This window comes from Delphinapterus leucas, unplaced genomic scaffold (genome assembly GCF_059928025.1).
Source record: "Delphinapterus leucas isolate spDelLeu-1000000601 "Yukka" unplaced genomic scaffold, BTC_Dleu_Yukka2 spDelLeu_asBTCV2_sq79, whole genome shotgun sequence".
NCBI classification, from domain to species: Eukaryota; Metazoa; Chordata; class Mammalia; order Artiodactyla; family Monodontidae; genus Delphinapterus; species Delphinapterus leucas.
This window is the reverse complement of record NW_028322288.1, coordinates 1-13,018: the sequence shown is the minus strand read 5'-3', so window position 1 is coordinate 13,018 and position 13,018 is coordinate 1. Positions and strand designations below refer to the sequence as shown.

The following is a 13,018-nucleotide window of genomic DNA, read 5'->3' as shown; positions in this document are numbered from 1 at the left end:
GGCACTCAGACTGATCGTGCATGAGTGAATTGGTATAATCTCTATAAATGGTAATTTGACAATCTCTATCATAAAAGCAAATGCAGAAAATTACAAAGGAAATTCCATTTCTGGGAATTTGCCTTTAGATACATTTGTGCTTGTTCGAAAGCACATGTGTTTAAGGTTATTCATTGAAGTATTGCTTGTAATAAAAAAGACTAGAAAAAATCCACATATCTATCAATAGGTGACTGGTTGAATAAATTGTGGGGCATCCCCTTTATGGAATCCTCTGCAGTTCTAAAAAAGAATGAAGACACTCCCTCTGCTAACATGGAAATTTCTCCAATACATATTAAGTGAAGACAAAAAAAGTGCAGAAGAATGTGTATAGTATGCTACATTTTGTGCAGCAAAGGGGAAAATGAGCCTGCTTATCCACTGGTTTTTGTATGTGCATAAAGAAAGTCTGAAACTTTACATACAAAAAACTAAAAACAATTTTGCATGTGGGAGGAAAGAGGGGTGAGAGGAGGGAAGGAACATATTTAAATGAATTCCTTAAAGATTTTTTTGAACAGTGTGGATGTACTATGTTACCTATTCCAAAAATTAAATTAAAAAGTTAGAGTGGTATCATACAGTACATGTCATTCTGCCACTAACCTTTTCCAGTTTGCTTTATGTTTTCGAGGCCTATCCATGTGGTCATGACCTTAATCTTTCTATTAATTATGCTGCCTTGAACTGTAGGATCTTACAACTGAAAACGCTCCTTGGGATTACCCAGCTCTCAACTTTCACATTACAAGAAAGAAAACTGAAGGTGCAATAATGGCAAGTAGTTGGCCCAGCAGGTCAGTGGCAGAATTGGGGTTGACCTCAGATCTTTCCACCCTGACTGGGAGTCTGGCTGCCTTTCTACCCCCTCGCCCAGTGCCCAAAACACCTCCCGATTCTAAAAGGTTAGTAACTTTATGTGTTATCCTTTCCTAGGGACATCTGCCTTTAAGAAACAAAACAAAGTTAAGCAACAACATTCAACAACAAACTGAGTGGTCACCATTTTATGTAATAGGGATTATTCTGCCCTTAGAAGTCAGAGAGAGATTCTTTGGGGTGAGGGGAATGGTTGGCGGGAACGCTAACAGTGGTGGTGTTGGCAGCCAGGGCTGGAGTAAGCCTTCTAGTATCTCCTCTCCCTTCTCCTCCAAAATAAATAAATAGGAAAAGAAAAGGCAAATATAAACAAAAAGCAACTAGGTCATCATAAGATAGGTTCTGCCTTCAGCTCAGGAAGGAACTAATTAGTGGTTTGGATTGGTGATGGTATTGTTGCAAATATTGTTAAGGTAACGGAATGTTATTAGATTTTTTGTTGCCATAGAGACAGCCAAAGCACTAATAAGCCCCTTGCCCTGCCCCCATAGCGAAGGAGACTTCTGCTGGTCAAGTCCTCTGGTCCATTCCTCTGCCATTAGGCAGGACCCCATTAACCATCCTGACAGGTGAGGACCTTTTAGGATTTATCTAGATAAATGACTTCAGACCTTCTGGAGTTGTTATAGTCAAGCACTGTGTCAGAAGTGGTGAGGATACAAAACCATATAAGATACGTACTTTCACCTCAAATTAAATGGCATTGATGGGTACCTCCCCAAATTTTATACCAAAATGTTTGTAACAGTGGAGGAGCAGCAACAATGTGAAGCAGCCCTTCCCAAGCTTGGAATTTTGGTCACATTTGGGATTTTCACATACTATTTCATGCAAATGCTGGAATCCACTTCTTAATATAAATATGTTTGCTTTAATGTCCACATTTACATTCTATTAACCATTTTTTCTCCCCAGTCTTCTAGTAAAATCGATGCTCCAAGAAGATACCCTGGGTTGACCAGTGACTTTGGATATCTTATATGTGGATCCCAGCCTGGATCTTTGTGTACTCAAGTTTGAGAAGCATGGATTAGCCAGGAGTTGGCAAACATTTTTTTTTTGGTAAAGAGCCAGACAGTAAACATTTAGGCTTTGTGAGCCATACTGTTTCTGTTACAAATACTCAACCCTGTCTTGTAGTGTATCAAGAGCAGCCACAGACAATATACAAATGAATTGGATGGCTGTGTTCCAATAAAACTTTATTTACAAAACAAACAGATTTGGCCCATGACCTGGATTTGGCCTGCAGGCTATAGTTTACCAACTCCTGGGTTCGACAATAAATGCCCAAGAGATTATAAAAGGAAAATATTTTCAGCTGGGACAAATAAGAAAGAAGAGTGGGAGTAGAAATTCTATTGATCATTGAAGGCTACACAGTATTTCAAAGAGCAGAGAGGACATGGCAGCATTATTAATAGAGGGCCAGTATAGACAAAAGTGAATATTTTTAAGTTTACATATAGGTAGGGGACAGGAAGTACAATAAGTAAATCGGTTTGGCTTGAGGAAGGAACTCATGTCCAAGGGAAGCATTCTAAAATATCAGGGCTGGAAGGGACTTTGCTGATTATTTGCTTCTCATTGTATTTCCCATTGATGGGGAAATCGAGGTCAAAAGAGACCCCAGATCTGGAAAGAAGCTGAGGAGTGGTGTGCCTTGAATACTAAGGTAAGGGATCTCTGTTGTGCCACGTACCAGCTAGTGATGTTTCAGCATTTCATCATTTGAATGTTTATTCATTAATCAACTTCCTACATATCTTGTGACCAGATGTCCCAAGAGAATTTCCTATGGGATGGAGTTAATTCTCACCCATTGTATACCATTGTGAACTACCCCGAAGAGATAGTGACAAGACACACCTGGAGCAATCAACAGGACAATTGCCAAGGATCCAGAAACTTTAGCTTCTCCTCCTGCTGTCAACTTGCTCTGTAACCTGGGCCAAATCCTGAGCCCTCCTCTGGTTTTCCCCTTGGTTAAACAAGAAGCACTCATTCTTGTCCTTCCATCAGAACTGGTGACCTGTTATTTTGTCACTACTCTGCCCCTTTCTCCCACCACCAACATCAAAGTCATAAATGACCAGAGGACCCTGGAGTGGGAGGTGCCACAACTTTGCGTGACCCCGATGTTCATTCACTGATTTGTTTTCCCACTAATTATTGACCACTTCCCATGCACTGGTTGCTGAGGATAAACAATGAACGAGGTAAGCAGGCTTCTGCCCTCACAGAGCTCACATTCTAGTGGTATGAGATGGTGGGGAACATAATGTACAAGTCAACAAATAAAAGAATTTCAGCTGGAGATAAGTCCTGTGAAGGAAATTGAACAAGGTATTGTGATAATGACTAGAGGGGCTCTTTTGGCTGGTCTAGCAAGGGAAGACCTCTTTGAGGAGAGACTGAAGGATGAGAAGAGCCACCAACGGAGCCTTCTGGGCCAAAGGAAGAGCAAGGGGCAAAGGCCATGAGTGTGCACTGTTCGAGGTACAGAGGGAAGGCGTGTGTGTCTGCAGGGTGGTGGGTGAGGGGAAGATGGATGGTAGACAAAGATGAAGAGGTTGACAACATGAAATTGATGAGTTTTCATCTGGGCAATCCAGTGACTCAATCTGGTTTATATTTTTAAAAGAGCATCCAGGCTGTTACCTGGAGAATGACTTGGAGGGATTAAGAGTAGAAGTAAGATAATCAACAAGCCTTGTCCAGGTGGGAAATAATGGTGGTCTAGATCAGACAGTAGCCATGGAGACTGAGAGAACTCACTGGATTCAGGATATATTTTGGAAGCAGAAGAAACAGGACCTGTTGAGCGATTAGACGTAGGCATTTGGGGTCGTGCTGGTGGTGGTACTAGGTGAAGGGAAAGCAGAAATCGAGGATGACCACTCAGGTTGGGGCTTGAACAACCAGTAAGTTGTGGTATCTTTTACATTGTTTGTAGAGACTGGAATGCTAGTTTTGGGTGGGGAGTGTGGGGAGTGTGGGCAGTCAGTTGGTCCAACATGGGTGTGCTGAGGCGAAGATGCCTGTGACACCTCCAGGTGGGGATGTGCTGTTGGCAGCTGGAGATATATTCTTTGTGTGTCTCCAGTCTTAAAGGGTTAGTATTCTCTCTAACACCCAAACAGCAATCTCGTGAGAGTTGATTTGCTTGACCACACATTTTATATCTCTTCCCTGGAATATCTGGGACATTCTGTGAATGTCTGTGAATTCCATGGATCCGTCCTAGATTCTACATTTCGCCTCCACCAGACATCCTGCTCCCATCTCTGCACAACCCTTTGCTACCACATGACTTCTCTCCTCATCCTGCTTGGTCCCAGCGTGGACACATTTAAGGGACCTGATACATAGTGGCAAAAAGCTCTTCCCATCAACAGCAAAGGCCTATTTCCCCACATTCTCACCAACATCGGGCAGTATTATTTGCCAATTTGATAGGTGATAGATGGTGACACGTTTCAATTTGTATTGCAAAGATGTGCTTTTAAACAATAAAGCACTCTCTCTGTGTAAATTGCAATACACAGAATCATTCAAGTGCTCACAATCACGATTAATTATTCAGAAATTTCAGGGTGCAGATAATAACAGTGGCTACCGTTTGTTGAAATCCCTCAGTGTACCAGGCACTGCAGTGGTGATACCTCTTTTAATCCCCATAGCATCCCAAACGTTGTACATGTTATTATCATCTCTCATATAATGGATGAGGAAACTGAGGCCAAGGAAAATTAAGTAACTTGTCCAAATGGCATAGCTGGGAATCACACCCCAGGTCAGGGAGAGTGTTCCTAACCACTGCCTGCCTTCCTTCTGCTGTCCTGAGAAGGGGGCCAGCCCAGGACTGCTCCTCACCCAGGATGACAGCATTAATTGAACTCCTTCTGGAAATTCTTGTCGCTTCTTAGCCTCCCCTTCTAACCTTTCTGTTTTCTCTTCCCAGGTTTCTAGATCCTTTGGGGGGTTTACTTCTCATTGACATCTGATCATTATAACACTCTGATCCTCCCTCAGCAAAAACATCCAATTCTACAGAGTTCTATAGAAATAAAATGGGACTGAATAACCTGTAATACAGTTGGACCAAGATGATTTTAAGCATTGTTAAACAGGGTTTGAGAGCACACAATTGGTGATGTTTGTGTTTGAAACCCTGGCAATCTGAGGCTCCTTAATAAATTGGGTATAATTGGAGTTATTGGGTATCAGCCTTTTAAAGACTCAATTCTGATGGCCAAATGCCCTTCCAGGTAGACTGGACTCCCACCAGCTGCTTGAATATGCCCACTTCACATGATTATGTTCTTTCAGGCCTGGAGAGGTGCAGTCTTGATCCATTGGCCATCAAAGGCAATGCTACAGGGGAAAGATTACTGCACAAATTACTGCAGCCTCAGTAATTTGTGTGGAAGTGAGTGACAGAGCATGATTGCCCCACTTACCTCTTGGGGGTGATGAAAAGTTATGAAGTAAGTGTGTATGAATGTCAGACCTTTTAAACCCATGTTTATTGCCAAATCCTTCCCGTCTGACTCTGAGTCACTGTTCCAGCCACCTGTTTCTCACAGCAACCTGAAGTCCTAAAATCATGGGGTCTAGGATGTCACCCTAATTCCTCTCAAGGCATAGCTGTCCCTTTAGAGTAGAATGAAAGTAATATCATGGCTGATAAATCAGGAACAGAGAATTAGAAAGATGGGCTATTTGAAAACCAAAACTGCCTATTATACGCTCTGTCTTGGAAACAGGAAGAGGAAGATAGACTGAGAGGGGACGTTAGTTTTTAGTAACTGTTTTTTAAAACTAACAACAGAGGAAAAAAGACCAGAACCACAAACAAAGTTAACATTTCGTACTTCAGAATCATTTGATCGTTAAAAAACTCCCTAGTCTTAGGAGGGGTTGTCCCTAGATAAGTGGTTCTGTTCTGAACTGGGTGAACATGGATGAAATATAGGGTCTCTTCCCCAAATCACTCCTCCTCAGTATCCCATGATGATGGAAATCCCCAGGGTTAACTTTTCTTTCCTTTTGGCTAGAGTTAGGAATCTCATTTAATGCATTCCACTACTGTGTCTCAGTTTACAAATGAGCTAATTGAGGCAGGGAGAAATAAAACAATTAGAGCAAGTTCATACAGCTGGTAAACCACACAGCCCAGGATTAGAACCTGGATTCGTTTGATTCCAAACTCTATCACACCAGTGGGCCCAGTATATATTCACTCTTTTAGGATTGGGTACCTTCTCTGTCAACTCCGTTACATGGTTCACTAAGCAAGTAGCCAAGAGCTCAGACTGTGATGGACTTCGGGGTCAGGAGGGAGTGGGTTTGAGTCTTGACTCCATCACTGATTGACCAGTTGTGTGACTTTGGAAACCTAACCTCAGTCTACTCAAAAGGAGTCTAGGCTGTGAGGATGAAGTCCAACAAAGCATGTGGTAAATATTTCACAAGACTATTTTAATATTTTAAAGCTGCATATTCTCTAGTCATGAACAAGCAATGACAGAACCGAAGAATAGACAACAGTGATCAGAAGAGTAACTAACACTTACTGAGCGCCCAGGATGGATTAGACACTGTGCTAAGTCCTCTCCATGTACTATCTTCATTCGTTCTCCTAACAATTTAATGAGGTCTGTACAGTTAACAACCTCAGTGCATAAAGAAAAAGCACATCCAGCTACAAGTAGAGGAGCCAGGAATTGAACCTTGGTGGATGGACCTGGGAGCTTGTGCTCACCACCAGGAGGTAAGCTTGCATGGGCCTTCTTGGGAAATTGGAAGGAGGTGGTGATACTTAGGGAGGGTACATAGGGGGCTTTGGTCCTGGGGGCAGCACGTGGGCTTTGGGCATTGCAGGGCGGGGAAGAAGGTGACAAGAACAAGGGTAAGACAAAAAACCCATGGAATGGGGAGTTGGGTGTTTGAAGCAGCTGTCACCTGTAAGATGATGTTGAGGTAAAGCGACTGAAGCTGAATTCCCAAAGTGAATCTATTGGATCTACTCTTTCCTTAGAGATGGTCTAGTCTGGTGGTCCCTTAGAGTCCCCCAAGGGGTGGGTGGATGGAGGTTGTGCGGTGAAGGCTTAACAAATGGATCTTCAAAACCCTCTTGTTTACTTCAGCCACAGGAATTCCACTTTTTTCTTTTTTTCTTTTGAGGTACAACTTACATGACATAAAGCACAGGAATCTCAGAGATAAAGCTTGATGAGTTTTTATACATGTATACATCTGTGTAGCCACTACCCATATCAAGATAAAGAATACTTTCTGCACCCCTGGGCAGGCTCTGTGCTGTCCCCTCCCAGTCAGTATCCTCCCCAGAGGTAACCACCTACTTGATCTTGCCTGTTTTTGGACTTCATGTAAATGGAATTACAAAATTTATCCTCTTTTGTGTCTGGCTTCTTTTGCTCAAAATTATATCTGAGAGATTCATCCACGTTTTTGTGGGTAACAATAGCCTGTCCTTTTTTGTTGCTGTGTGGAATTGTATTGTAGGACTACACCGCGATTTATTGATCTTTTCCACTGTTGATGAACATTGGCGTTGTTTCCAGGTTTTGGTATTATGAACATAGCTGCCATGAACATCCACGCACAAGTCTTGTGGTGGACAAATGAACGCATTTCTGTCGAGTGTATACTCATGGATGTATCGTGGGGTGGCTGCATGTTTAGCTCTGGTGGGTAGAGCAGCTTTGCTTTCGAATAGATGTTGCACAGAATGGGGAATCCTCATAAGGTTTCACTTGGGGAAAGGGTGTGGTTGCTTAAATTTTTTTTTTTTAAAGAAAAGTTTAAACTCCTCCAGTGTAATCCTCTGCATTTACAGATGCAGAGACTGAGTCTCAGAGAGGAAAGTGATTTGCTCAGACTCAAACTGCAGCAAAGCCACGTCTAGAACCCGATTACTAGACTGAAAATGTCTTCTGGGTTTTTGAGCTCTCTAACATGGGGGCTAAATATCACTCAAACTGGATGCTGGTCAGATGTGGAAAGGACACCACAATTTAAGTCAGAAGCCCTGGGTTCAAGCCCTAATATTGTCACTACACAGTGTGTGACCCAGGGCAAGGCACCTACTGCTGGCAACCTCAGTCTCCTTCACTTGGAAGTGGATGACCCTGCTTGACAGCATTGCTGGATTAAAGGAGATCATGATATGGAGACACTGTACAGGCTGAGAAGCATCATAAGTATCATTATTGTCAAACTATATTCTAAGGGGATGCTTTGGTAAGCATGCTGTTTTCTTGCAATATTAATGCCTATAATAATTCACTGCTTTACATTTTATTTTTCATCCTGATTTATTAATTTTTAATGAAAGCTTTTCCTCTTTCATTAAAAAGCTAGTGTGGCAGATAAAGTTTTCCAAAGATAGCCACAGTAACGTATATCCCATCCTACATGCTGGTCTTTGATGGGACATTTTTATAACGTGACACATCTCCATTGAAGTTGGGGCGGGGGAGGGTCAGCTTTCTCTCCCCTCACACCTGGGCAGAGGTGTGTAACTATCTCGACTAACCAAACTTGGCAGCAATGATGATGTGTGAGCATGAATCCAGAGTTAGAGAGGAAAAGTCTACATTTTGGGATATTTCCTAGAGAGAACAGAAACATCCCTGGGAGGAGACATGCAGTGTTGGTTTTTTGTTTTTTTTTTTCTGATTTCACTTTGTAGTCCTTTTCATTTCTCAAGGTTCTTCATTTAAACTTTCCACCAAAAGGAAAAAACCTATCTAGCTAATACCCCCTCGGGTTAAACCTGAGATTAGACATGGGTGCTTCATACATTCCAACTCAGGTGGAGTTTTAGTCCTTAGTGAAGAGCCCAGTGACGCCAGGAGAAAGGCCTGGAGGCCAGATCCTCCTCTGGGAGCTCAGAGGGGATGGGAGTGTGGGTGAGGATGTGCCTGGGATGATGGTAGCTCCCCTGAGCCTAAAAGGCCAGCGGACTCCTGGTACCCCGAGCCCTAAAGGCAGGAGGGCACCGACAGGTGTGTGGCTGAGACTCACACAGAGAACTGAATTTTTCCCTCTTGACTTTTCCCCTGAGAGCTCTAAGTTTCTGTGAAAGAAGGTCCTTCTGTCAAGAAGGTCTTTATTACAAATTTAAAAATAGTTAAGTTCCTCACATACGTAAATTGCTTCACATATTGGGAAGCAGGTTCCCATATGTTACTTATTTGATTTTCCCAATAGCCCTGTAGAAAACCAGAGGCTGAATCATCATCTTCATTATCGTGAGCATCTTAATTTTCTGCTTAAAGGAATTGACAGGGTAAGAGCTTTGTCCAAGATCCCACAGCTAGCAGGCAGAAACGCCAGTGAAAAAACCATGTCTTCTGGCTTCTGGGCTAGTTTCCTTTACTGCCTCACAGACTCTGTCCATGGGGGAGTAGGAGTTTGGGGCACCATAGCAGATTGGCAGAGCTAACTTGAGGGAGTTAAATTACCCCCTCACCCTTTCACCCCTCAGACTACCCCAAAGCTCTTTGCTCTATGCATGGTGTTGTCTCTATGTGGAATAAAATGCCTTTGGCTGGTCATCTCTATTGCCTCTATCAGAAAAGAGACACCCTATCAGTCATTTACATTTTAGTGAGAATTTAAGGACTTAAGTTTTCTCTCTCAGAGATACTTGCATTTTACATTTTAGCTCTCATTGTGATTTTTGACACCTGGAAAAGTCATTTTTAGCATCAGTGAGCAGATAAGAAGAGGCATTTTCTCAGGGGCAGGGTGGAAGTGCATGGAGAAATTTTATAGACACCCCCCCGTCCCCAATGACATCTTGTCAGTAGATGCTAACTACCTGAATCAGAAAACTTCAGTTATCAAATATCTGGATGCTGAGTGCTGGAGACACAGTGATGAGGAGACTGTGGTCCATGGAGGGAGTCACAGTTTGGGTGGGGGGACAGGCAAGGAAGCAAGTAACGGTAATACGATCTGGTCAGTGCTATATAGATGTGAGTGTTCAGAGCACTATGGGTGCATGGGGGAACTGGGGTAGGAGTGGGGGGCACATCAGAGCTTCCTTAGAGGAGGTGACATCATTTGGGTTGAATCTATAAAAGGCAGTGGAACTGCCATCTGTTGAGTATCTTAGTCCAGGTTCTCTGCAAGAGCAAGTCTGAGGGATTATGTGCTGATACTATGGAGGAGTGCAGCCCCAGGGAACCAGGCGTGAGGAAGAGGTGAGTGTGTGGAGAGAAACAGAAACAAGCTGGCTGATTGCTCCATCGGGCTGGGCGTCCTCCGAGAGGCCTTATGGAGCTCTGTCCCTGCAGTATCCTGTGTGGGGGATGGAGAGGAACTATTTCTTCTGGTTCTTTCCCATTTCTGGTCCCCCAGTGGCTAAAGTTCACCCTGGGGTGAGTTAACTCTCATGCATTTTTAGTTCAAGTCACAGGCCCCGCAGCTGGCAATTTCTTTGAGTCTGAGTCTCACTGGTGAACACTGGTGGCCATGGTGCTGGCAGAGGAGATCAACGTAACCTAGAGGAGGTGCATCGGTGAGGTGCCGGGGTGTTTACATGCACTGGAGTGTCTCATCCTCACAGTAACCCTGGGTTGTGGGTTGCATTGTGTCTCCCCCACTCGAAGATATGTTGAAGTCCTAACCCCTGGTATCTGTGAATGTGACCCTATTTGGAAATAGGGTCTATGCAGATGTCATCAAGATGTAAATGAAGACAAAGTCGTACTGGTGTAGGGCTTCCCTTAATCCAATATGACTGTTGTCCTTAAGAGAAGAGACACAGAGACAGTCATACGTAGAGAAGAGAAAGCCACGTGATGATGGGACAGAGATTAGAGGGATGCATCTGCAAGCCAAGGAGTGCCAAGGAGTGCTGACAACACCAGAAGCTGAGAAAAAGGCATGGGGCAGATTCCCCTCTTGAGCCTCTAGAGAGAACATGGCCCTGAAGATAATCTTGGACTTCCAGCCTCCAGAAGAGTAAAGCGAGAGAAAAAATTTCTGTTGTTTTAAGCCACCCGCTTTGTGGCACTTTGTTACGGCAGCCCTAGGGGGAGGGATGAGCCTGAGCAGAGGCACAAGATGCAAATGAAACCTGTAAAATGAGACAGAGGTGAGATGGTGATGTTGATGATGGTGAGAGCTAAGAGTTACTGAGGACATTCTACTCAGTGAACGCTGTTCTGAGTGCTGTATGTTTATTTACTCATTTGATCCTCACCAAACCTTGTAATGGGCAACTTTTATAATTCCCATTTTCCAAATAAGATCAAGAGGCAGAGAGGTTAAATAACTTGCTTAATGTCACAGGCAGTGGGGTTGAAACCTTGTCCGCTGAGCCTGTGGTCTTTGCGTCCACCCTGCATTCATTCACCTAAGGTTGAAAAAATGCCCCATCTGTGCTAGATGCTAGATACGAGGGTGCAGAGATGGACGCAATTTGGTCCCCTCTCCCCAAAGCCCTCACAGTCTTTCTGATCCAATCTAGTTGACTCCACGCACACCCTTGAGAGCTGTGCTGTCCAATATGGTAGCCACTAGCCACGTGGCTGCTGAGCACTTGAAATGTCGCCAGTCTGAACTCACATGGCTGTATGTGTAAGATACACACCGGGTTTAGAAGACCTAGTACAATAAGGGTGTAAAATATCTCATCAATAATTTTTAATACTGATTTTACTGAAACGATTATGTTTTGCATATAATGGGCTAAATAAAATATATCATTAAAATTCATTACACCTTTAAAAAAAGTGGCTATAAGAAAATTAAAGTCACATATGTGCTCACATGACATTTCTATCGGACAGCACTGCTCTAGAATGTGAGTTCCCTGAAGGCAGGGGCTATCTCTGTCCTGTTCACTTCAGGTCCTAGGTGCCAGAACAGGACCTGACACACAACGGTCCCTCAATACATAGTTGTTGGATAATTGAATGAATGAATAAATACACAAATAACCAAATCCAGTCCTCTTCTGCATCTGCTTATCTGTTCCCTGTAAACATAGGTTGAACCTCACTTTTACTTTGCTTTGTCTCTCTGGGCAGTCCCTCAATTTCTCTCAGGCTTATAGAGAGATTGGACGCTACTTTGTGCCAGGGAATTGAGAGGCTGGATGTGTGGTAGAATTTGGAGAATAAAAACGGTCAGAGTATTTCCAACCACAATGGCAGTAACCACTTACCGGAAGCAAATTACTGAATACAAAAAAACATGCCTGGTGTTGTTCTCAGCAGGTATCTGGAGTGAGTCGTTTAATTCTAACAACCCTATGACATCAGTCCCACCATCAACTCCATTTGACAGATGGGGGAAATTAAACTTCAGACAGGATAAGTCTTGCCCCCAGGACTACTTAGCTAGTTTCGTACCCAGGTCTGTCAGATAAGACACCGATATGACATAGAGGATAGGGAGAAGGACCCCAACAAGAGTGATCCTGCCCCAGGTCCCTTCTGTCCTGAGGCCCCAGAGCAGCCTCAGACAGCCGATGTCCCAGTTCTCGGGGTTCTGGGGAACCTATCGTCTGTGTGTAGTACCACAAAACATCTGGCCGCGTATTGTCTCTGCATCCAGCCATGTCCTCTCTGTGCATCTTCTTCACCAGATGACTGGGCCACCCGTAGGCTGGCTCACCTTCTGTGCCTGTGATGTGGTCATGAGCGAGTGACCATCCGGGGCAGGGAACCGCCTTCACCATGCCCTCCGATGAGACGTCCCTTCCTGCCCTGCTGGACGTCGGCTTCTACGTAGTCCTAGAGAGCAGGACCTCACAGAGAGGCCCCAAACCACGCATCCTGGCACCACTGCAGGAGAAATGTCAATCTTCCACGTGTCTGTGTTAGTCCATTGTCCCTTTAGAGATTGTGCCTGCCTCTTTTTCTTCCCTGACAAATCCACGGGAAGGCTTGTCCCGGTTAGGTCCCAGCTGCCTCTTTTTCAGGAGTCAGTTCACGACTAGTTGCAAAGCATTCTGGGAAACAAGGAAGATTGCAATGAATCCTCCTTGTAATGGAGAGAGTGACGGGTTTACACCTGATCTCGGGACCTCGCTTCCACCCAAGCTCCTCAC

The 13,018-nt window shown here is 44.0% G+C and overlaps 1 protein-coding gene across 14 annotated transcripts in view; it reads left to right on the top strand.

Annotated features, from left to right (window-relative positions):
* The window catches only part of UBLCP1 (ubiquitin like domain containing CTD phosphatase 1), a 128,791-nt gene extending 115,779 nt beyond the window's left edge, over window positions 1–13,012 (top strand). For 7 of the 14 annotated variants that reach the window (XR_016391773.1, XR_016391769.1, XR_016391767.1 and 4 more), the window contains 2 exons: window positions 736–2,596; window positions 2,699–13,012. The gene's annotated coding sequence lies outside the window, so the exon portion shown is untranslated. The remainder of the gene's footprint in view (window positions 1–735; window positions 2,597–2,698) is intronic. The other 7 variants (XR_016391776.1, XR_016391781.1, XR_016391771.1 and 4 more) reach the window with 7 other exon arrangements.
* The last annotated feature ends 6 nt before the right edge of the window (window positions 13,013–13,018 follow it).